Source organism: Lissotriton helveticus, chromosome 10 (assembly GCF_964261635.1).
Source record: "Lissotriton helveticus chromosome 10, aLisHel1.1, whole genome shotgun sequence".
Taxonomy (NCBI): Eukaryota; Metazoa; Chordata; class Amphibia; order Caudata; family Salamandridae; genus Lissotriton; species Lissotriton helveticus.
Genome location: NC_136071.1, coordinates 1,124,356,587 through 1,124,380,219, shown reverse-complemented (window position 1 = coordinate 1,124,380,219; position 23,633 = coordinate 1,124,356,587). Strand labels below are relative to the sequence as shown.

Sequence of the window (23,633 nt, the reverse complement as noted above, 5' to 3'; positions counted from 1 at the left end):
GCTAAGCTCCTTCAGGAACTGCCCCAGGAGACACTTCATTAATGGATGGAGTCCATGATATCTGTCCCTGAGCAGTAGGGGTGGGTCTGGCCCGGGAGAACTGTCTGGTATCAACTGATGAGAAGACGCTGAGAAGACCTCCCCCCCTGCCCTCCCCCAGCCCCTTTATCTAGCCAAACCTAGACTGATAGGGTTTTCATAAGGGTATAAACCTGTCCACTTGCCCAGAATCACGGATGCTTGGAAGCGCTGGGAGGCCACCCTGTCGCTGAAGCCTGAGAACACCTCCCTGGGGGTCCTGCTGAAGGGAGTAGCTAGCGCCTGTGACAGCAGGAGAGGGCATTCTCCTGAGGCCCTGAAACATCCGCCTGGTGTGAGGGAGGATTGGCCACCTGGCAATCTCCGCGCCGAAGAGACTCTCGCTGAGGTAACATTGCCGAGGGCTGAAGAGAATCTCGCTGTGTCAGCGTTGCCAAGGGTAGCGTTCCTGTAACTGCGCAGGACAAGCGGAGGCAAGGTCTCTCTCTTTCCCGGAGTGGGCGGTCCTAGAGGCAGTGTTCCCCTCGCTGCGCAGGTCCCGTGAGGAGAGGGCTTGTCTTCGCCGAGAAGACGCCAAACAACAATGGAACCACGTCTGGTGAACCGAGGAAGTTCCCCAGCCTCAACCGAAGCACCAAGGTGATACCTGGGGCGGCTCACTTCTGTGAGGAGCCAGTGTGAGGGTTGGTATTTCCGCTGGGAGTCTGGTGGCAAGAACGGAGACTCCCTGCGGCTGTAAGAGAACAAAGAACAATTCTCCGAAACCCAAGTAAGCTGGGAATTGGGGCTCTTGCGGGACACAAACGTGGTGAGACTATTAACGAGTGGAGTGTCGATCCCTGGTGAAGAGGTAACGGGTGCCAAGGGTTCATTATTAATAAATGGTACCATATTTCAGAGGCAAGAGACTGGCTAAGCATACAACGGCTGTTTAACCCTGGAAACAAGGAACAGAAGCCAGGGAAGCGTGGGTAAATGTAAATGTACAGGAATTTATATAGCGCAAATCACCAAGCGGTTTCTAAGCGCTTGCTTAGGGAACTCGTCCTGGTATTCCCCTGTGAGATAACCCCGGCAGGGGTGAAAGCCAGGCATCCCACCGCGAGGGGCTGTTGTGGAGATTAAGCAAGCTATTGCCCAGAGTCGCAGAGTGTGAACCCGTGAATCGAGTAGGCACCGGAGCGAGAATTGTCAAGTCCATGGACATTTTAGGACTCAAGACCCCGCCGAGCCGGGAATTGAACCCTGGTCCTGGGCTGACCTCTGCTTCCAGGTCTGCCTCCTCTAACCAGTGAGCCACACTTCTCCACACTTCTAAACTGTTCAAGTGACAGAGTACTGGCTGTGAATGATACATGTTCTGTTCCACAGGGATTAACTGAAGCTGATTTCAATTGTATTATTGCCTGTACCCATTCTACTGAAAGGAACGTGTGAGTAAATTGTAAGGCTGGGTAGAGGCACCAACCTGTTTCACTAGAAAAGGAGGTGACTAAAGAGTATTGTGGAAATCACAAGGTGTCTTCCTAGGAACCCTAGTTCTAAATGAGAGTTACTGGGGTTCTTAATCTGAAGGAGAAAATGTAACCTCAAATGAAATGTAATGTCAAGTTTTTCCTTTTATTGATGCAAAGAGTCTGATGGTGGAATATTTAATGTTATTAGTGACGAAACTGACAGAGGAAAATAAGTGGAAGTATACAGAATTTATTTATAAAAGTGAACCGTATTTTCCTAAAATTGGTGTAGCGTTGTTTTTGAATGGATGGACGCTGAGTTATTACAGGGTGTGATGCGAGCTTCACACTTTGACCTTTTGGTTTGACCTGCCTTTACTGCACCAGGCTACCCTATGTGATCTGGAGACCCCAGGTCCAACAGGGGTGCTACAGGAAGGCTTTTCCTTTCTCCTAGAGGGCTTGCCATAAGTTGGCAGGGTATGCTCAGACGTGAGTCCCTTGCTCACTTTGCCACTAGATTCAAGCAAGCCTGGCTGAAGATGGCTGAAATGCCAGAAACCGGTCCTAGGAAGCTTGTTTCTGGTCCAGGGCAGGCATGGCTTGGCAGTTCAAGCTGGACTGTTCCCATGAGGCACAGAGTCAGACTGATTTGCATATGGCCATGTCTGAACTGGGGTGGCAGAGTGGGCTAAAGAACGGTGATGGATTAAACCCAGATGTTGACTGGGTGTGAGTGTTTGATTGGTTCAGATGCTCCGTCCATCACCACCCCCTTTTGTACCGCTTTGTTCGCCATAAGTTGGCAGGGTATGCTCAGACGTGAGTCCCTTGCTCACTTTACCACTGGATTCAAGCAAGCCTGGCTGAAGACGGCTGAAATGCCAAAAACCGGTCCTAGGAAGCTTGTTTCTGGTCCAGGGAAGGCATGGCTTGGCAGTTGGGCTGGACTGTTCCCATGAGGCACAGGGTAAGACTGATTTACATATGGCCATGTCTGAACTGAGGTGGCAGAGTGGGCTAAAGAACGGTGATGGATTAAACCCAGATCTGTTGACTGGGTGTGAGTGTTTGATTGGTTCAGATGCTCCGTCCATCACCACCCCCTTTTGTACCGATACGGCAAGCTCAGCTACCGTCATTATTTATTATTTAGAAGTTTGTAGAACGCGCAGCTACCTCCGACGGAGGTGTCCCGGCGCTGAAGACAACATCTCGTGAGGGTCAGAGAGGTTCAGGGGGAAAAGAGTGGACTAGGTCAAAGAGAAGAGCCAGGTCTTAAGTTTCTTCCGAAACAGAGGCTCAGAAGTCAGGAATCTCAGTTCTGTTGGTAGGTGATTCCACAGTCTGGAGGTGGCCACTGCAAAGGCCCTTCCTCCCGTTCGTGCTAGACGGAAACAGGGACCGATCATTAGGCGGAGATGGTTAGATCTGAGATTTCGGGATGCTTGTGAGATCTTCAGTCTGTGTCTCAGGTAGGCGGGGCCTCGACCATTAAGAGCTCTAAAAGCAAGGGTCAGGGATTTAAACTGAATACGTAGTCTCACTGGGAGCCAATGAAGTTTGATCAGATGGGGGGAAATGGAGTGACGGTAGGGAACGTTGCAGATCAACCTGGCCGCTGAATTCTGTACTGTCTGTAATCGATTTATAAGATATGCCGGTGCTCCAACATACAGGCTATTTTCGTAGTCCAAATGGGAGGTTATGAGGACATGGACTACTGTCTTGCGTGAGTCTAATGGCAGGAAAGGGATGATTTTTTTAATCATACGAAGCTTTCCAAAACAAGACGCTGTGACTTTATTAATTTGGGTCTTGCAGGAGAGGGCAGTGTCAAATTGGAAGCCCAGATTGCGGGCAGCTTGGACAGGTACAGGAGGAGGATCTAATTCAGCCGGCCACCAGAGGTTGGAAGAGATGGGGGATTTCTGATTAAAAAATAAGACTTCTGTCTTATCTGTATTCAGTTTTAAGTTGTTTGATGACATCCAGGCGGCGATATTCACCATGCAGTGGCGAAAGTTTAGCAAGGAGCTTTCAGAGTGATCTTTGAAGGAGAACACCAGCTGAGTGTCGTCAGCATAAAAGATCACTCTGACGCCTCATGATTCCACCACTTTTGCCAGAGGCTTCAGGTATACATTGAACAGGAGCGGGCTAAGGGCAGATCCCTGTGGAACCCCCCATGTCAGCGGTTTCTTGGTGGAAAAGAAAGGGCCCAGCATCACTTGTTGGAATCGATCCGTGAGGAATGATTTGACCCAGGCGAGAGGGGTCCCACCAACTACCACCTCCTGCAAACGTGTAAGTAGTGTTTCATGGGAGATGGTGTTGTATGCTGCGGATAGGCCGAGGAGGACCAGCATGGCCTCCTCTCCCCTATCCGTGCACTCACGAATCGACTCGGACACTTCTAGAAGAGCTGATTCAGTACTGAAGGCCGGCTTGAACCCTGACTGAGAGTCGTAGAACAGCAAATTTGACTCAAGATAGTCGGACAGCTGTTCTTGTACCGCCTTCTCGAGCACTTTGGCTGGTTTGGGTAGGAGTGATATCGGTCGGTAGTTGCTCAAACACGTTGGGTCGACACCAGCTTTTTTTTTTAATGGGAATTAGCAACGCGTGTTTCCAAACGGAAGGGACAACACCTGAATATAGAGAGGAGTTCCAGATTTCAAGCAGGGGGTTAATAACTAGCGGGGCGATCTCATTCAGGATCAGAGCCGGGGCTGGATCCAGCGGTGAGCCTGATTTGCATTTTAAAAATAGATTCAGGGCATACTCCTTGGTGAGTGGTTTAAAAGTTGTAAATGCTTTAGTACAGGTGGTGTCCAGATCTAAGATAATTTCTGTACGATTCTGAAGGATTGTTGCTGTAATGTTGGCTATTTTTTCTGAAAAAAAGTCAGATAGTCCTTCACTATGTGCTTGGCAGGGGATGACGAGAGCGGACAGAGCAGTGGGATTAGTAAACTCTTTAACGATGTTAAAAAGGGCCTTAGTGGAGTTTTTTGCGTTAATAATAGTTTCTGCAAAGCATACACTCATGATATTACGTTTGAGTTTGTGAAACTCTTTAAGGGCCTGTCTGTAAAGAGATTTGGTTGCAGAGTCATAGGACCGGCGCCATAGGCGCTCCAGTTTTTTACATCTGCTTCTGTTTTCCCTTAATTTCGGGGGGAACCAGGGAGCTGACGGTTTTGATCTGCGGGAGGTGAGGCTCTGTAAGGGCGTCACTTTCTCAATGGCGGTCCTGAGATCTTTATTAAATGTAAGCACCGCTGCGTTGAGATCGTCAGGATGTGAGTCTGAGCTATTTTTGTATGTTTGCTCTAGGGCAGTACATGAGATCTTGTGCCATTTTCTGCCTTGTGCTCTAATGGCAGATTCCTTCTTAAGAGATTGGAATATAGACACCTCGAACGGAATCAGGAAATGATCAGACCATGTCAGAGGTGTGGAAGGAAGAATTTTAAGCTTCGTACAGTTAGAAAAGATTAGATCAAGGGTGTGTCCTGCAACATGTGTAGGGCCCCTAACCCCTTGTGTCAGGTTCATACTTTGCATGGAGTCTAGGAGATGGGTAGCGCGACTGCAGTCACGCTGCTATGGATGTAGGTGTGAACCACAGTTGAAAAAGAAGAGTTTCAAGGAACCCTCTCTCTTTGCTGTGTTCAGGCAGAGATCGAGGCACGCTCTTCATCATGTTGTATGGCAGATACAAATGCAGTCACATCAGCAATGAAAGAGGTGGTACTTTAGGGGTTTTGAGTCCAGTCAGAGGGTGGTGGTAGCCAGGCACAGGATTTAGCGCTACAAGGAGGAGCGGAGCAAGTAATATCTCTGGGCAGACCAGATGGTGGTGTGGGTCTATCATCAGTCAGTAGGGGAACCAGCACACAGCCAGGAATTGTAAGATCCAAGACAAACCCGTGACCCGGGACCCACCGCGCTGGGTGAGAAATCTAAGCCAAATCCCTCCTGCTGACCTGGAGGACAGGGTAAGCTCCCTCCTCCCCTTACACACAGTTGATCTATCAGCAACTGAACTCACTTCTCAGTACAACTCCACCATGACCTCCATTATGGACCAAATAGCCCCCCTGAAACTCAAAAGAGTCAGGAACATTCCTTACAGATCATTGTTCAATTCAGACTTAAATTCAGAAAGAAGAGAACTAAGAACGGCAAACTGTGGCAAAACAACCCGTCAACAATCCTACAAGCTAGACTCAAAGCAGTAAGAGGGAAATACAACAAACACATAAAAAATTAAAAAACGTCCTTCTTTGCAACGCCCTAGACAAAGCTAAGAACAGACTCAAGGAACTATTCAGCCTCATCAAGCAACAAACCTCCTACGACACAAGTTATAGCCTCCAAAGACCTGTGTGACAACTTTGCCAATTTCTTCAATGACAAAATCTCCAATACAGAACTCTCCTTGGTTGTAATGAAAAGCCCCCTCGACAGCAAATCGCCCGCTGAGTCATAAGATTTCACACCTAAACACTCCCTCAACTTTTGGAAATCCTTCAACCCCATCTCCGAAGCAGGGGTCATCAATATGATCTCTAACACCAAATCCTCAGTACACGCCATGGATCCTCTACCGGCCCAACTAGCCAAAACGCTCAATCTATGCCTAGCCCCGCACTGGACTAAGATTATAAATAGCTCGCTGAGCACCGGAGTCATGCCTGTTGTCTCAAAATCGGCCAAGTCACTCCTCTACTGAAAAAGCCTGGCTCGGACACAAACGATCGGAACAACTTCAGACCCGTCTCTAACCTCCCTCTCCTAGCGAAAATTCTGAGAAAATGTGTTCTCACTCAACACCCTGACAGCACCAACCTTCTTGATCCCCATCTATCAGGGTTCAGAAAAGGATGCAGTAGAGAGTCAGCAATATTAAATGTAATAGACGATATGCACAAATCTCTGGACAAAGGCCAATGCTTTCTACTCATACTCTTGGATTTATCGGCTGCCTTCGACACGGTTGATCACAAACTACTCATCAAAGCACTTCAAGAAAGGGCGGGAGCAGAGGAGATGGTCCTACAGTGGTTTACATCTTTCCTACAGAACTGCACCCAAAATAAAATCAAGAACTTCTCGTCTGACCCACTCCCTGTATGTAGGGGTGTCCCCCAAGGATCAGTACTCTCCCCACAACTTTTCAACATATATATGGAGCCCCTTACCGCCATACTAAAAAACAACAACATTCCCTTCCACCTCTATGCAGACGATACCCTCATTTACCTGGAAACCTCCTCCATCGAAGACATCCAGAGATTGAACGTCACTCTACAAGAAGTCCAGCAATGGCTCTCATGCAACCACTTAAAAGTAAATAAGGACAAGACGGAAATCTTTCTCATCTCCTACAAAGAGGAGAACACCCAAATCACAGACTGGATAAAAACCATCGAGGCTCTCAATCATAACCTCATTCTACCTGACTCCGCAAAATCGTTGGGAATAACTCTGGACCCAAAACTAGACATGAACAAACACATCAAAAACACTGCAAAAAGCGCATTCCTCAACCTTAAACTTAACAAAATCAAACCCTTCATCCCTCTTAATGAACTCGAACAAGCCACACAATCCCTGGTACTGTCCAGACTGGACTACGGAATTGCAACCCTCACAGGAACAGCAAAATCCCATCTAGCTCCACTCAGATCAACTCTGAATGCAGCAGCCAGAATGGTCACCCGAAAAAAGAAATATGATCACATTTCGCCTGCACTCAAAGAGCTAAAATGGCTCCCTCTCAAAATGCGTGCCAGCTTCAGAACCACTTGCCTCAAGCACAAAGTGTTGCACACTGGGAAACCTGCCTACATGGCTGCTAAACTACAGAAGGCCGGGCAGCCAAGAACCCTGAGGAGCACAAACACTCTACTCCTTATCACCCCGAAATCTCACAGACAAAAAAACGCATCTCGATCTTTTGCAGGAAATGCGCCGAAAACATGGAGCTCCCTTCCAGTACAAATCAGGACTAACCCCTCCTACAAAAAAATTCAAAAGGCAACTCAAGGAATTCCTCTTCAACCGATCTCCCCCAAACGGATAGCTACAAGCCAGTCACCAAAGTCATACCATAGTCACACACAGAAACTTTGACCTCATTGACCTCTACCTCACTCTCTGCAGTGACTACCTCCCGCCCCCCTCTCACTGACCGAACCCATCCCTTCGACTCCCTCATACAGTCCCTGTACAGTCTGATGTGATATCTTACTTACGAGTGTCATGTTTCCTTTATATATACTAAATTGCCTAATGTATCCTATGATCGATTCTTGCTGTAAAGCGCTCCGGTACTTTCGGGCCTGGCTAGCGCTATATAAAACTCATAATAAATAAATATAAATAAACTAGCCACTGATCAACCAACCCCGGTGGCTGGATATATTCTCTGCAGTCTAATGGGGGTGTTTCCTCAAACTATTTTCCACCTTTTATCTATCCATCTATCTATCTACCTGCTCAAGGCGAGTGGTTGCTAGGCAACTGGCTGCCCACCATTTCCTCAGCCTATGACGTTAGCGTGTCGCTGGCCTCACCCCCAGACCTGCTCACCGCCCCGCCCACCCCCCAGGCTACTGAATGCTGGCTGCTGCATGGCCACGCACAGAGGGCGCGCCAGTGTCGCCTCAAAGGCAAGCTTGTCTGCACCCATCTGCGCCCACCGCCAGAACCCCTGGCCTACCGTCCGTCCACCGCTACTCCAGCTACAGTTTGAGTAATGGACTCAGGATGCTGCAGCGCCCTCTGCTGCACCCACTCACTGAAAGCTTTCGAATGCCTCCACAGCCACTTCACCTGCAGCTCCAAGGAACCAGCAGCCCCTACAAAGGACACCGGAAACCAGCCCAAACTACAATGCATGCTACTCAAACATCCGCTACCTGACCAATCATCACATCCAAATCTGGGACACCATCACCACCACCAGCCTGGATTTAGGGTTCCTCACAGAGACCTTGCTCAAGGACTCCTCAGCCCTCGACATAGCCACTGCCACTCCAACCCACTACAAAATGACCCACAGAGACTGGCCAGGCAGACCCAGAGGAGGAATTGCCATCATCCACAAGGACACCATCAGGCTCACCACCTCTGATGGCTCCCCCTCAACCAACTTCTCAACTTCCAACTCCAAGCCAACGCCCAGTCAACCGTACGAGGTACCCTTGCCTACAGACCAGCAGGACCTGACCCCCTTTCTACAAAACCGTTTCCAAAATCATCGCTCCCCTTGCTTTGCAATTCAGACATTACCTCTGCCTCGGCGACTTCAAGTTCCACCTCAAAAACCCACCAGACACCAACTTGGCCACCCTACTAGACTCCTTGGACAACCTGGGCCTCGTCACCAACCCCACGCACATCTCCGGACACACCCTCAACCCCATTGTCACGTCCAGCTACAAGATCTGGTTCAGCCACACAACCGAGCTCACCTGGACGGACCACAGCATCTTCCATTTCACCATCGCTGTCACCTGACAGGCCACTGTCACCCCACTGCAGGTGGAACACCATCACTCGATCCTAATGGAAGGTGGCCTCAACACCTCCACCCTTCACACGTCTGACTATGTCAGTCAATCAGCCGCCCACCTATCCTAATGGATCACCACTAGTGCCGACTCCATCTCACCCATCAAAACCCTCAGCAACATAAGAACCATCAAGCATGCCAACTGTTTCACCCCCGAACTCAAAGCAGAAAAACGGAAATGCAAACCTCCGGAGAGACGCTGGCACACGAGCTGAGACCCAGGCGGCCAAATAGCCTTCAAAATGGCTCTCAAATCCTACCACCACGCCATCAGAGAAGCAAAGAAAGCAGCATTCACCACCCACCTCCAGTCCACCAACCGAACAAAGGAACTATTCAATATCGTCAGAGAATTCTTCTCCCTAGACTCCGTCGAAACACTATCCAGCCCTTCCAGTCCCTCTGCAACTCACTTGCTGACTTCTTCCACACCAAGATTGCCAACATCTACAAAAACTTCGAACCCCAACCGCCCCAGCCAGACCTACCTGATCGCCCCTCCCACTCCACTGGCCACCTCTCTGCTACAAAACCACAACATTCATCATGTCCTTCATCCATTCCAGAGCTTCTACTGATCCCTGGCCGGCACCTTGCCTTCAACTTCAGACACAAAGAAATCAGTTTCCCGCTCACCAGCATCTTCCATGCGGCATCTAGCTCTGCCACCTTCCCGGAAATCTAGAAGCACACCAAAGTCAAAGAGTGGACTCATCCGACCTCCAGAACTTCCACCTAATCTCACCCATCCCCTACCCGGCCAAGGTAGTGGACAAAGCTGTCAACCGACAACTCACAGACTACCTGGAATCCAGCAACCTACTTGACCCCTGCCAATCTGGATTCTGCCCCAACCACAGCACAGAAACTGCCCTTATAGCCGTCACTGACGGCGTAGGAGCCATAGTTGGCTGCGGGGAGTCAGCAGCCTTGATTCTCCTTGACCTGTCAGTGGCCTTCAACACAATCTCCCACCACATCCTCATCCAAAGACTTCACCACATCGGCATCTACAACAAAACCCTCAAGCTGCTACCTCTTTTATCAGAGAATCCGCCTCCTGTGGTACAACTCCGACCCCAAGAGTATCATCTGCACTGTACCCCAGTGCTCCTCGCATGTTTAAAGTCTACATGACTCCGCTGGCACCCATCGCTCGCAGCCACGGTTTGAAAATCTGCGCAGATTGCACCCATCTCATGCTCTCCCTCACTGAAGACACGGACATCACCAGAGCGAACTTTCAGAAAGGCATGACTAACATTGGTGACTGAATGAGAGCCAACTGCCTCAAACTTTACACCAAAAAACCACAAAGTTTTCTTCTCTAGAAGACCCCCTTACCGGAGGACGACTCCTGGTAGCCATCCGCCCTCGAACCAGCACTGTCTCCACCACCCACGCCTGCAACCTAAGAATCATCCTTGACAGCGAACTCTCCATGAGACGCCAGCTCAACTACGTTGCCTCCACCTGCTTCAACACCCTTGGAGTGCTCTGGAAAGTCTTCAGACTGATCCCAACCGACACCAGAAGAACAGTCACTCAAGCCCTCATCACCAGTTGACTGGACTACGGGAACGCCCTCTACTCCAGAACCACCACCCTCCTCCTCTGGCACCTCCAAACAATCCAGAACGCAAGACCTGCCTAGACGATCCCACATCACACTCCACCTTCGTCACCGGCACTGACTCCCAGGCAAGAAGAGATGTCACTTTAAGCTGCTCACGCACGCCTACAAAGCCCTCCACAACTCAGAACCACAATACCAGTCTGACCTCCACCAGACACCTGTGGTCTGGCACCATGGCCTTCACCACCGTCCCCTGCATCCATCGTACCCAAGCCGGAGAATACTCCTTCTCCCACCTCGCAGCCAAAGCATGGAACAACCTCCCCACCCACCTCTGAAAATCTACCCCCTAGCCAACTTCAGGAGTAGTCTCAAGACCTGGCTGTTCAAGTAGCTCCACCTCACGCAAGTGCCTGGATACCCCTCGGAGTGAGTAGCGCGCCCTACAAGTTCTGATTGATATATGTTTCTATCTATATGAATTAACTGGTTGTGGTGGCCCTTTAATTTGAAGCCATTTGGTATTGTTTATTTTCTCATCCTTATTGCATGCGTGCATTGTGTGCACATAAAACCATGCACAAACACATGTTAAAATGATGTGGTCGGCTCCTCTGACACAAGTTTACAGGACCGTCCCATCCAGCATTTACAGTGCATATATCATATGCAACAGTGGCGTCTTGAACCTCATGCTTTAGCAGCTACAGTGGGGGTGGGGTTCTTTATGGGCCTCCTATCTGCAACTTGGCAGATAAAAAAAACTCATAATGAACGCTAAAAGAAAGAAAGATGGGTTGATAGAAAAGGGAAAGAAGGACAGATGAGTGGATGCATGAGTAGGAGAATGGATAAACGGATGAGTGGGTGAAAGAATAGGTGGATGAAAGAATAGGTGGGTGAAAGAATAGGTGGATGAAAGAATAGGTGGATGAAAGAATAGGTGGATGAAAGAATAGGTGGGTGAAAGAATAGGTGGGTGAAAGAATAGGTGGGTGAAAGAATAGGTGGGTGAAAGAATAGGTGGGTGAAAGAATAGGTGGATGAAAGAATAGGTGGATGAAAGAATAGGTGGATGAAAGAATAGGTGGATGAACGAATAGGTGGATAAGTGGGTGAAAGGGTGGATGGCTAGATGAAGGGATGGGTGGGTAAAAGGATGGATCACAAGTGAAAGGATTGGGTGGATGAATGATAGGTACATGAAAAGATGGCAGAATAAATGGAAATCTGAGAGGGTGGATAGGTGGATGAAAGGATGGCAGGGTATTTAGAAATCTGAGCGGATGGGTGGATGGAAGAGTGAATGGGAGTGGGAAAGGATGGCAGAGTAAAAGAAAATCTAAGAGCATGGAAATGAGGGGTGGATGAATGGGTGGATGAGCGGGTGAAAAGATGGCAGAGTAAATAGAAATCTGAGGGCATGGAGGGATTGACACAAATCTGAGGATGGATGTGTGGGGGAAAGGATGGCAGAATAAATAGAAATCTGAGAGGATGGGTGGGTGGGTGAAAGGATGGCAACATAAGTGAAAATCTGAGAGGGTGGATAAATGTGTAAGTGATAGGATGGAAGAGAGAATGGGTGGCATAGTAAATTGAAAAGTTGGAGGATGAATGGATGACAAAGTAAATGGAAATCTGAGAGAATTGCTGGATGATTGATAGATGAATGGATGAACCAAAGGATCAACTGATAGATTAAAGGCTTTATTAATGGATGGATAAGTCAAAATATGGATGTATGAGTGGATGGATGTATATATGTGTAGATAATGGATATGCGAATGGATCAATGGACTGGCCAATGGATGAATGGAATGGTAGAAGAATGAATGGATGACCAAATGTAAAGATGAAATGGGTGGAAGGAAGGGTGAATGGATAGATGATTGGATGGAAACGGGTGCTCTTCTACGAGGTTCTGGTAGACTTGCTTTGCCTGCTTGGTGAAATCAGTTCTTTGATTCAAAGTGGGGGGTATTTTAATTTTCTGGCGACTCCCTTGTCCTGCACATTGCCTAATTTGTGCTTGTAGTCGCTGGTGGTGAGCACAGGTGGCCGTTTCTGTGGACCAGGGTTTATTTTTCAGCATCATTCTTTGCCACATGGCAGGGGGCAGAAAAAGGAGTAAGAGACGCAGAAAAAGGAGTAAGAGACACATAAAAAAGCAGTGACAAAGGAATAGAGATTAAATAACCTTAAAGAGTGAGGTAAAAATACAGGACGTGTAGGGTGTTGGTGGGAAAAGAGGCATTTATTTTATTTTACAGAAGCAGTGGAATCAAGGTCAGGCAATCTTGGTAATCTGCCACCCTGGAATCCAGCAGCGCTGTTGACTGGCTCCTAGAAAAAAGTTAGGGTCTCTATATGTATTAATTTCTATTTAGAAATGAGGCACTCCCACACACATTTCTGTGCTTACCAGTGATGCTTCTTTACCTCTGTACAGCTTTCACATCACTGCCGCTCTCCAACTGATCCATTAAGGATGCAAAACATTTCAGAATATTCTTTTATTATTTACGCATTTTAAAATGTCAGTCAGACGGTTTACAATACATATATTACTGGAATTAAAATTATCTCCACAAAAGAAAGAACAAATATATAATTTTTGTACCTTTTAGAATAAGCAATCCAATTGAAAATTAGCCTCATCCAGCAGCAACTGATACTTTCCTTTGAACCCGAACTACTTTAATTCTGACCCATTCGCCTACAAAAGACATGCATCATCATAGGCTGCAGGCTAGGGGTCTGCTTTCAGAGAAGGATGGGCTGTCATCACCCTGCCATCCCATGACTGCCCCATTCTATTTGTGTCCTCCTGCAATTTAGGTATTTTGCAAATGTTAATTCAGAAACGCCCCTAAAACCTATCAGGTCATTCAAAACTGTGCGTAAATTCCACAATGTGGCCCCATCATTTCTAAATACTCTCCGTTCGATAAGACCCTTGAGCACCATTAATGACATGGGGGTTGGTTCCTCGCTTGCTCACTCAGTGCAATCTGGGGGCAGCCATTCATTCATTTAAATCACTACAAAGAAACTGGAGAGAATGCATAGAAGGGTTATCATATAAAAACACAAAACTAATCTCTGTAGCCAACAAGAACCAATAATATTGGACTAACTACTACCCTTAGATACCGGAACTGAGTGCTCCCTGGCGTAAGCCACTTTAACTCTTCATCAGGGGACGAAAGCACTATATAAATGCAATTACAGGGATTGGACCTACCATCAGGGTTGCTTTTAGCAGGCAGGGTGGATTCACCATGGTAACGTCAAAGCACAAAGCACTTTATATATAATCATATGACTATCCGAAAGTACAAAGAGGTTTTATAAACGACATTTATTTTTTACTCTTTGGTGGCAGTTGCAAGATAGATAGGAAACATAGAAACACTGGCGGTCCGCATTACTTTTTTTTTTTACTTATTACGCAATCATTGATGCATGTGTTCTTAATATCACCTGTTTTTAACTTGTCTGTATAAATGTGTAATTGCAATGATTTTAGGTAATTATGCAATAAAAGTTCATATTCATATAAATGCAATTACGATTACAATTTATGTATCATCACATTACAGGTTCACCAGCTGCCAGCGTCAATTCATCTTACATATACTCTACAATTTGAAAAACAGAAAAGCAATAAATGTGATCGGCATACACAAGTATCTTAATCAAGAAGCATCTATATTCGGTTTACAATGCATCAAGCTCTGAAAGAGAGACAAGATATGGACGTTTTGCAGGAAAAGACAGAATCAAGAGGCCAGCCCCCTATAAAGGTATATTAATGGGTCTGGTGGGATGCTGTATGTTGAGTAAAACCATTAACACAAACTACAAGTTTGAACTTTAGAACTCCAACACATATACACATTTGTTCACCTATCTACAAAGTCATGACTGCGCTCTTACAGATAAGAGACTTGCAAAGACATCAAGGTATATAGACTAGTAGTAGTTTTTGGTCATGCTCCATGTTGTACACACAACTTTTTCCCATACAATAAACCCATAAAATACATTGATCAATATCACATCACTTGGGGAGCCATGGCTTTCCCCTTTTTATTTGACATTTAGACAATGATACCAAAACAAGGTTCTGGTTTGTAGAAACCCATGAAAAACATACTTCATGAACAGCAATGGTTGTCCTAAAGGCAGGTTCCAAGTTTTGCAAACAAGATTACCCAGAGCAAAGTTTCTGTTCTTCACACAATCTTCTGGAGGGAGTTTATGAAAATTCAGCATGGCTAGTAATATCATTTTGCGTGTACTTATGCAAAGCAAACGGCTGGACCTTTAACTTGTGTGATCATGATGCTATGAAGAAAGCAGTGGGGTGTGACCCTGGTGTTGTGAAGTAGCCGGTCTGTGACTGGTGGCGGCCTGATTCACAACACCAGCTGCCACGCCCCACCAGAGTTTAGTGGATGCGCAGCATGGTGGTTCCATGGTTCATTGTTGATCGTCTTTTTCTCTCTGGAGTTAGGAACGCATGTCTCAATAGTCCTTATTGGCAGAATCTGTAGAAGAAAAGACAATTGTTAGAGAAGAGGAGAATTTAAAATATCTTACATTGTACAAAATACACATTTATGTATTCAATTACAGTTTTTGTTAAGCACCAATGAGGCCAGATCAGTTCCTGCACATGCACAATATCTGGGGCCTTACCTAAGCCTTACATAGGTAAACTTACCAAGTTTTGATAAGACTGCAAGTCTTGGACATGGAAATGACACATTAAATTAGGCGATATATAAAATATATATTGAGTAATTGCGTCATGACTGGTCATACATATATATGTATCTCCTGTTTAAGCTTTTTCAAAGCTCGTATTTTACAGAAAAGAAGTCTTCACTTTGAATTATTTCAGAAATTCACAGGGCTGACTTCATTTGCAAGAAATGTAGCTTCCCTAAACAAATAAAAGAGTTAAACAGATTGTTAACACACCATCTCTTCTTTCTTTCAGTGCTGGTAAAAACGATTTTATGTCAGTGATAGTGCTGCTCTCAAGGCATTAATCAGCACACCTGACACGCTTATACTTGCAGACTGATCACTGATTCAAGCATCAACCAATGCATCGTCCCTAGTGTGTGTGAACATACTTATTGTCGATGCAGAACCCGTCAGCAAAATGTTGAATTGACCGTCTCACACTGCATTTTATTTTCCCATTGTCAGTCTTGTTAAAACCTACTCGATAGTGTTAATGTACTACTAAAGATAAGCACATTTTGGAAAACGTGTTTCACTACCTTACAATGCTACTTTACATTCACAGTTTGACTTATATTGGTTCATATTGTTGCATGGAAACATATTTTAAATATTAGCACATGATCTATTTATTCCACACTAAAAGACACACATTTCTCAAAACATAGATATATGTGTAGTGTTAGAGAAATAATGAATACTAAAAATGAAATTAAGGATGAAGCTCAAAGGCTCCAAATATTTCTAAGGAGTACTAAAATCAATGCATAAATCACGCGATATAAAAAATACATGAAAAGTAACAACGTGTAACATGATCCCATATTGCCATCTCGGGGTCCAGGTGGCATTTATAAGCCCTTTATTACACAGTCACTCTTCATGTATTCTCTATATATGTGTTGACATACCTATAGGGCGAAGGCCGCCATCATGACTCATCTATTTTCAGAGCAGACCACCATCATGATGATGATGATAAGAGCCTTGTATAGCGCAACTTAGCCCGTAGGCGTCAAGTCGCTGAGGATGGAAAAATCTGTGTGGAGGGGGAGGAGGCGTGCCGACTAGAAATAGAATTCACTGAAGAGCCAAGTCTTCAGGGCCTTCCGGAAAAGGAGATAGGATGATTGAGCCTTGAGCTCCACTGGAAGGGAGTTCCAAATCCTTGGAACGAGGGATCATGAGAGACTTATCAAATGGAGACTACCATCATGGCTTTGCTATATTATCTCTAGACAGCCATGAAGATTCAGATCCATCAAATGCACACTACTGTCGTGACTGTTATCCAGTGCAGGCCACTATAAAGACACAGCAATCCAATGCAGTCTACCATCATGACTCATCTATCCAGTGAAGACCACCATCGTGCCACAGCTCTGTCCAATACAGACCACCGATATGGCAAAGCTATTCAATGCAGACCACTGTCATGATAGTTATATTCAATGCAGGTCACTATCTCGATAGAGCTATCCAATGCATGCAGTGATCATTATTCAGAAATTCAATGCAGCCTGCTTTCGTGACAGAGCTAGATAAAGCAGAGCACCATTATGACGCAGCTACGTTCAATGCAGACCTCACCATGAGAAAAATATCCAATGCAGGTCATCACCATGGCCCAGATCCATTAAATGCACAGTATCCTCATAACTAACGTATTCAGTGCTTACCAGCGCCATGACTCCGCTCTCCACTACCGATTGTCGTCATGACGCAGCTGTTCAATGCAGACCAGTCATGACGCAATTACTGAGTGATTACACAGTTCTCCAATGCAGAACACCGTCATGAAAATGCTATTCAATACAGGTAATCCTGTCATACCACAGCATCCAATGAAAACCAAGCACACGTGTCGTCATCATATTGTATCTAACAATAGATAAAACCTCCTGCAAGCTCTGTGAAACCGATTAGTGGGCAGCAAGTAACAACACAATTAGTCAATCTCATTCTTACTGGTCGCGCTCCCAATGTTAAAAAATAAATAAAATATGTATCTATGCATTTTAGACATGTGCCTTTGGCTGGCAGGCACATTTGAAGTCCCCATGTTTACAGCGTTAGTCAAGACTCAAAATGCAAGCTAGACCTATTGTCTTTGCCATTCTTTAGTAAAAATGTTCTACTTGTAGATTCATTTTGGCGGTGAAAATCACAAAAAAAGCAGTGGCAAAGTTTTGCTTTACAAATTCCAAAGAAAATGTGCCTGCGGGCCAAAGGCACAAGAATATTAAAGACCATTAATAATCACAGACATGTTTTGCCCTTTGTGGGGCTCAGCACTGTGATGTAGCTGCCTTGCTTTATGACAAGGGTGTAAAGTGTGGGTACAGAAGTGCCATAACCAAGAGATGTTTACTTGCTATTCATATCACATACATTAACACACAATCTAAATGTGACTTATTTGCACAGTCTTAGGTTGTCTTGAAGAAGAGGCTTGGATCAGTCCCCACTGGACCGATCTTGAACCCCCTTTCTTATAAGTAATGAAACTCGAACAGAGCAGAATACCAAATAACAGGACGTTATGTCCTCCTTTTTTTTTGCTGGTAGTAAGAGTTAGATTGTTTAGTAACAGAGATAAAAATGGCGTGATATTATTTACTACGGCGGTGCTTGATTTCCAGACCCTAATCAGACACAGCCTTTCACTCCTTCAGTTCAGAAAGTAACTTAAAACTCATCTCTTCAAGAAACCCCTGTCTGCAACCAATATGAATCTTCCCACACCTCTTGCCTCCGAGGCAACATCTGACCATAAGTCATCATACTAACACATACACACAAAGACTTCAGAGAGGCTTCTGTACAGATAGCGGTAATTGTCTGCTCCATATTATACACAAGACTCCATCTTTCCCTGCTCCACTACTATTGACCATGTCTGAATTGGAGTGGCGGAGTGAGCTAAGGAATGATGATGGATTAAACCCAGATCAGCTGACTGGGGGCGACTGCTTGCAATGATCAACACTCCATCCATCATCCCCTTTGGTTTTGCTCTGTTCACCCTAAGTTGACAGGATATGCTTAGATGTGGGTCCCTTGCTCACTTTGCCCCTGGATTCAAGCTAGCCTGGCTGATGACGGCTGATTAGCCAGAAACCAGTCCCAGGATGTTTGTTTCCGGTCCAGGGAAGACATGGCTTGGCAGTTCGGGCTGGACTGTTCCCATGAGGCACAGGGTCAGACTGATTTGCATATGGCCATGTCTGAACTGGGGTGGCGGAGTGAGCTAAGGAATGATGATGGATTAAACCCAGATCAGCTGACTGGGGGCGACTGCTTGCAATGATCAACACTCCATCCATCATCCCCTTTGGTTTTGCTCTGTTCACCCTAAGTTGACAGGATATGCTTAGATGTGGGTCCCTTGCTCACTTTGCCCCTGGATTCAAGCTAGCCTGGCTGATGACGGCTGATTAGCCAGAAACCAGTCCCAGGATGTTTGTTTCCGGTCCAGGGAAGACATGGCTTGGCAGTTCGGGCTGGACTGTTCCCATGAGGCACAGGGTCAGACTGATTTGCATATGGCCATGTCTGAACTGGGATGGCTGAGTGAGCTAAAGAATGATTATGGATTAAACCTTGATCAGTTGACGGGGGTGAGTGCTTGCAATGTTCAACACTCCGTCCATCATCCCCATTGGTTTTGCTCTGTTTGCCCTAAGTGGGCAGGATATGCCCAGACGTGGGTCCCTTGCTCACTTTGCCACTGGATTCAAGCTAGCCTGGCTGATGTTGGCTGATTAGCCAGAAACCGGTCCCAGGATGTTTGTTTCCGGTCCAGGGAAGACATGCGTTGGCAGTTCGGGCTGGACTGTTCCCATGAGGCAAAGGGTCAGACTGAATTGCATATAACCATGCCTGGACTGGGGTGGCGGAGTGAGCTAAAGAATGATGATGGATTAAACCCAGATCAGTTGACTGGGGGTGAGTGCTTGCAAGTTTAACACTCCGTCCATCATCCCCTTTGGTTATGCTCCACTACTATTGACAGTCCTTGGTGGTGTCCTATGTAGGGTTGTGGTTCCTACCTTCATCCATACATTTCGGGGGGGCGTGGTGCATGGCTAAACACGTCAGTATAAGAGACAGCTCAGTGAACTTGGGATAATCTTTTATGGGAGGCAGAATGTAATAAATCGACATTCAACCCTATGCTTCTCATCCCTATTTAATCACTTCTGGGGTACCTCAAGCCACTCCTCTTTTGCTTTTCTACCTCTCGGTTTGACCTTCAGCGGATCTCAGAAATAGGGGGAAGGGCAACGGGGGGTCTTGTTGCTTAACATACTGAAATTACGTTTCTGCTTGACAGTGTAGTAAATGTTGCCCAAGTTGTCTTTTGAAAGTAAATCACTGGATGGAAGCATTTCTTGGAATTTGTTTAGGGATAAGACTAAATTATTTTTTATTGCAAATGGTAAAGCTTTAAAGGAGGGCATCTGGCTGGAGTGTTTGATGCAATTTAACCCTTCTTCCTGAACTAAAAGACAACTGTCAGTACTAACTGAAAATAGACTTATTTCGTCAGATGAATGCAGAAGTCAAATTCGATACATTTTAATTAATGATTTTAAGTGTAAGTTTTACCCATTACTATGGGAGCATCACAGAGCAAAAACAGCTTCTTTGACAGCATTCTGTCTGGCTTACTGTAAAAGACTTTATTTTGATTATATGCTCATACTGAAGAGAATAAAAAACGCAGAAATTTGTTTAACAAGAGGTTAGTACATCTTTTTACTGCAAATAACTGATTTGTCTAATGTCACCATGCACTTTATACTATTTTTATCATTCAGATTGACTTGATCTCATGAAAATCCAATGATTTTAATTGATTTTATAATAATTATTGTATTCATTCATTCATTGGTACTTTAGCGCTAAAAAGACATATGTGGTGAACAAGAGCTTTATAAATACTTAGACATGATACAGTTGCTCCTGCACACGCCACACGAACTGCAAGTTAGTACATTTTTGACCAGTCATCATACACTAATCACACTCAAGAGCTGATTAGACAACTGGATTTTTCAAGAAAGACTAATTCCCAGAAATCTTCTGAGCCTCAATTGAGCAGGATCAAGCCAGGAGGGGTTATGTGGCATTTGGCAGTAAATATAATAGACAACAGTAACATGCTGGTAGATGGGGAGATAGTTTTATGGGTTGATCTATTTGTTGCAGAACCCTGTGTCGTCCTACACGTCACTAGTTACAATTCAGGCATGACGGGGTCATGGTCAATGGTGCCCAGGACTGACCATGCTCTTGCGAGCCCAGGTCTAATTCCAATGTCAGGTAGACAGCCCCCCACCCCAAAAGGATGCCGGGAGGTGTACCTGCATTTCCATAGGAGGATGACAGGATCTTCTGGCTAAGCCCAGCCAGAGACCAAAGGCAGATTTCATCTTAAGTTCTACTTTCCAAGGATAAGAGAAAAAGAAAGTAATTGTTCACGGGAAATGGAAGTGGGCAAGGGAGTGCTGATTAGTGTTTTAACATATTATGAGACCTCTCCTTTAACTAAATCGATGTGCTCATGACAGCAAGGTGGGTGCACTTGTGATGTCATGTGGAGGTAGTATAGGATAATTCACTCTTGCCCTTAAGTAATTGAGGGCCCAGCTGCATGAAGGAACCCTCACATTACAATCTCTGGCGGAGTATGTTTTTTCTATGATGCTGTATTGGGCGTGCTTCTGGGTTTGTCGTCACTGCTTATGGTTTACAAAGTCAGCTGGCTTGCTGTGAATGCAGCGTCTGATGCCTATTGGAATGCCTAGTTGTCCTGCATGCCTGCCATCATTATACTACAAATTGATGTGCACTGCTTGCAAATTTCCTTTTAAGATTGCATATGCTTGGCAAATGTTTGGATTTGCGAAAAACAGTGAAACTGCATCAATGCTAATGAACTGTGTTGTCAGCAGAAACAAATAATTAGAAATCATTATGAATCATGAAACTGCCAAATGAAAATCTGTATTGTCAGATGCTGTTTTAGCTCTTCCTAATCTGCATTTTTCTCCAACATTTTGTCTCCGAGTGAAATCCATCAATAAAGGCTTTTTGCACTGAACAACTTCTGCTACCATCGTCATATTCTGTCTTATTAAATCGTATTTTGTTTCGTAACAGTGTTATCACACACCACCTTTTTTATGTATTTACTTGAAAATTATGATTGTACATGGTATGGACCTCTCATGTGCATCACCAAGCCTTCTTTCTCACATATTTCTGAAATTGAGAAAGTCTGTGACTCCAACCTCCCTCTAGTCAACACAACCGATGCAATACTGCTAGAAAAATGCGCAGCTTCAAGGTTGTAGGAGACCCTAATTGTCTTGAGAGGAGGGGCACAAACAGCCTTGGTATGAGCCGAATCATGGTTCTGGGTTGGCGCTATAGCCACAGAATGAGTCAAGCCATTAAAAGACGTAAAGCAGATAACAACTGTCATTAAAAAATAAGGAAGTCTTTAAAATGTAAAAAATATATATTTTTCAACATTTCTCAGAATCTCAATTAGGTACATAAGACTATATCAGTGAGTTGAGTGACATTTATTGAAAGTAAAAAATGTTTTTAAAGGAAACATTCAACAATACCCACAATGGCTAGACGAATTTGCAACGTTACCCAAAATATGTCAGTTTGTCATGTTCTCTATTTATATAGCCTATATTGTCATTAAATGAGGCGCAATATTTTTTTTTCGATTACCATATGTAAGTGAGGTTTGTGTAGGGGCAGATCATGTACTGAGTTATTTCAATATGCTCTTAAACTGGACAATTATACACAGTGAAGTGAAGTGATGGGCTTTGGATCACACAATCTGGGCAAGTGGGGAAGTAGGATTTGAGCCCAGGATTTCATATTTACATCCTCTTACATTTAAAGCCCAGATGAATAAGTTGTGTTAGTTATTCAATGAGTGTTAGTATATGGAAATCTATACATTCACTTTTCACACCTTAATTCAAATCGACATTATACACACATGTGCTTAATTATTAGATGTAAAGGTGTGTGTATTTTGTTTGGAATGTTTTCACAGACACTGAATATCAAACACAGTGACAGAACATTCCTGTCTGAAATCACGTTGCACTTTGTTAGCGTCTCCTTGAAGAACAGCACTGTAGGAGCAAACTCAGTATGGGGATGGATGAGAGACCTCTTTATTTTTGCTAATTATTTATTTGTGGTCATTGGGGTGTTGAACCTCTCCTAAAATTGTTATTTTTCTCATGTGAGCCCAGCCAGCAGTATCATTAGCCAGTAGTGGCTGCTACTGGATGTGGGTGGTGGGGTGGCAGGGGAGTGGGGGAATTGAGGGAATGAAAGAAAAGAAAAGTTACCTGGAAAGGCTGGCAGCTGGCTTCTTCATGTCTCCAGCCCAGGAAGCACACTGGCACACAGGCTCCCCTGAGCCAATCACAAAGCAGCGTTATGATTGGTTTGAGCACCGTGGTTCGGTGCTCAGACGACGACAGGGAACCTATGCATGTTCCTCACCAGGCTGTGTAATGCAGCCTAATGTGGAACATGCAAAGTGTGCATGACTGCAAACCACTCCTTCCTCTGCTCTGGCCAGCCCCGCCCGCCACTAAGTACAATAGGAAATATACATTTATAATAACGTTGCATTATTATCATTTTACTTTTCCTTTTGAGCAGGAGGAGCCACCACTGTCCTGAACATAAAAAGGCATATTCTGCCTTTCTTGCACTGACAAACACAACGATTTAAGGAGCTGCACAACATGTCAATGATGGCAATTAAATAACAAAACAAGCGGCTGTCGAGCTCCCACAGAGTTTGCTCAAGTTACAGTGCTTCAAGGAAACTTAGGCCTTGTGCAGCATGGCTTTGAGACATGTTGTGTTTGTCCCTGTTCAATCAACAGTTTCCATTTCATAATCTGGGGAGGCAGAGTATCGTTCTCTGCACCTCCCCTGCTTCCCAATCTTAGTAGGGTAAATCCACCCTGTCCCCCACACCCATGTTCGGCTTTTTGGCACCTTAAAATCTTGTTAACAATCTGAACAGGCTGTGAGGGATTTCAGAAAGTTATTGGCACAAACAAAAAAAATACAAAGGACAGGAAGGCAAAACAATTGTAAGCTACATGCTATCCCAGGTGAAAGCGAGATGACGTCTGCCAAATGGAAG

General features: G+C 45.2%; 1 long non-coding RNA gene across 1 annotated transcript in view; it reads left to right on the top strand.

Moving 5' to 3' along the window:
• LOC144784848 (uncharacterized) overlaps positions 1-14,397 on the top strand; it is a 51,283-nt gene extending 36,886 nt beyond the window's left edge. Inside the window, exon 3 of the long non-coding RNA XR_013601707.1 lies at positions 14,266-14,397. This is a non-coding gene — a long non-coding RNA (uncharacterized LOC144784848). The remainder of the gene's footprint in view (positions 1-14,265) is intronic.
• The last annotated feature ends 9,236 nt before the right edge of the window (positions 14,398-23,633 follow it).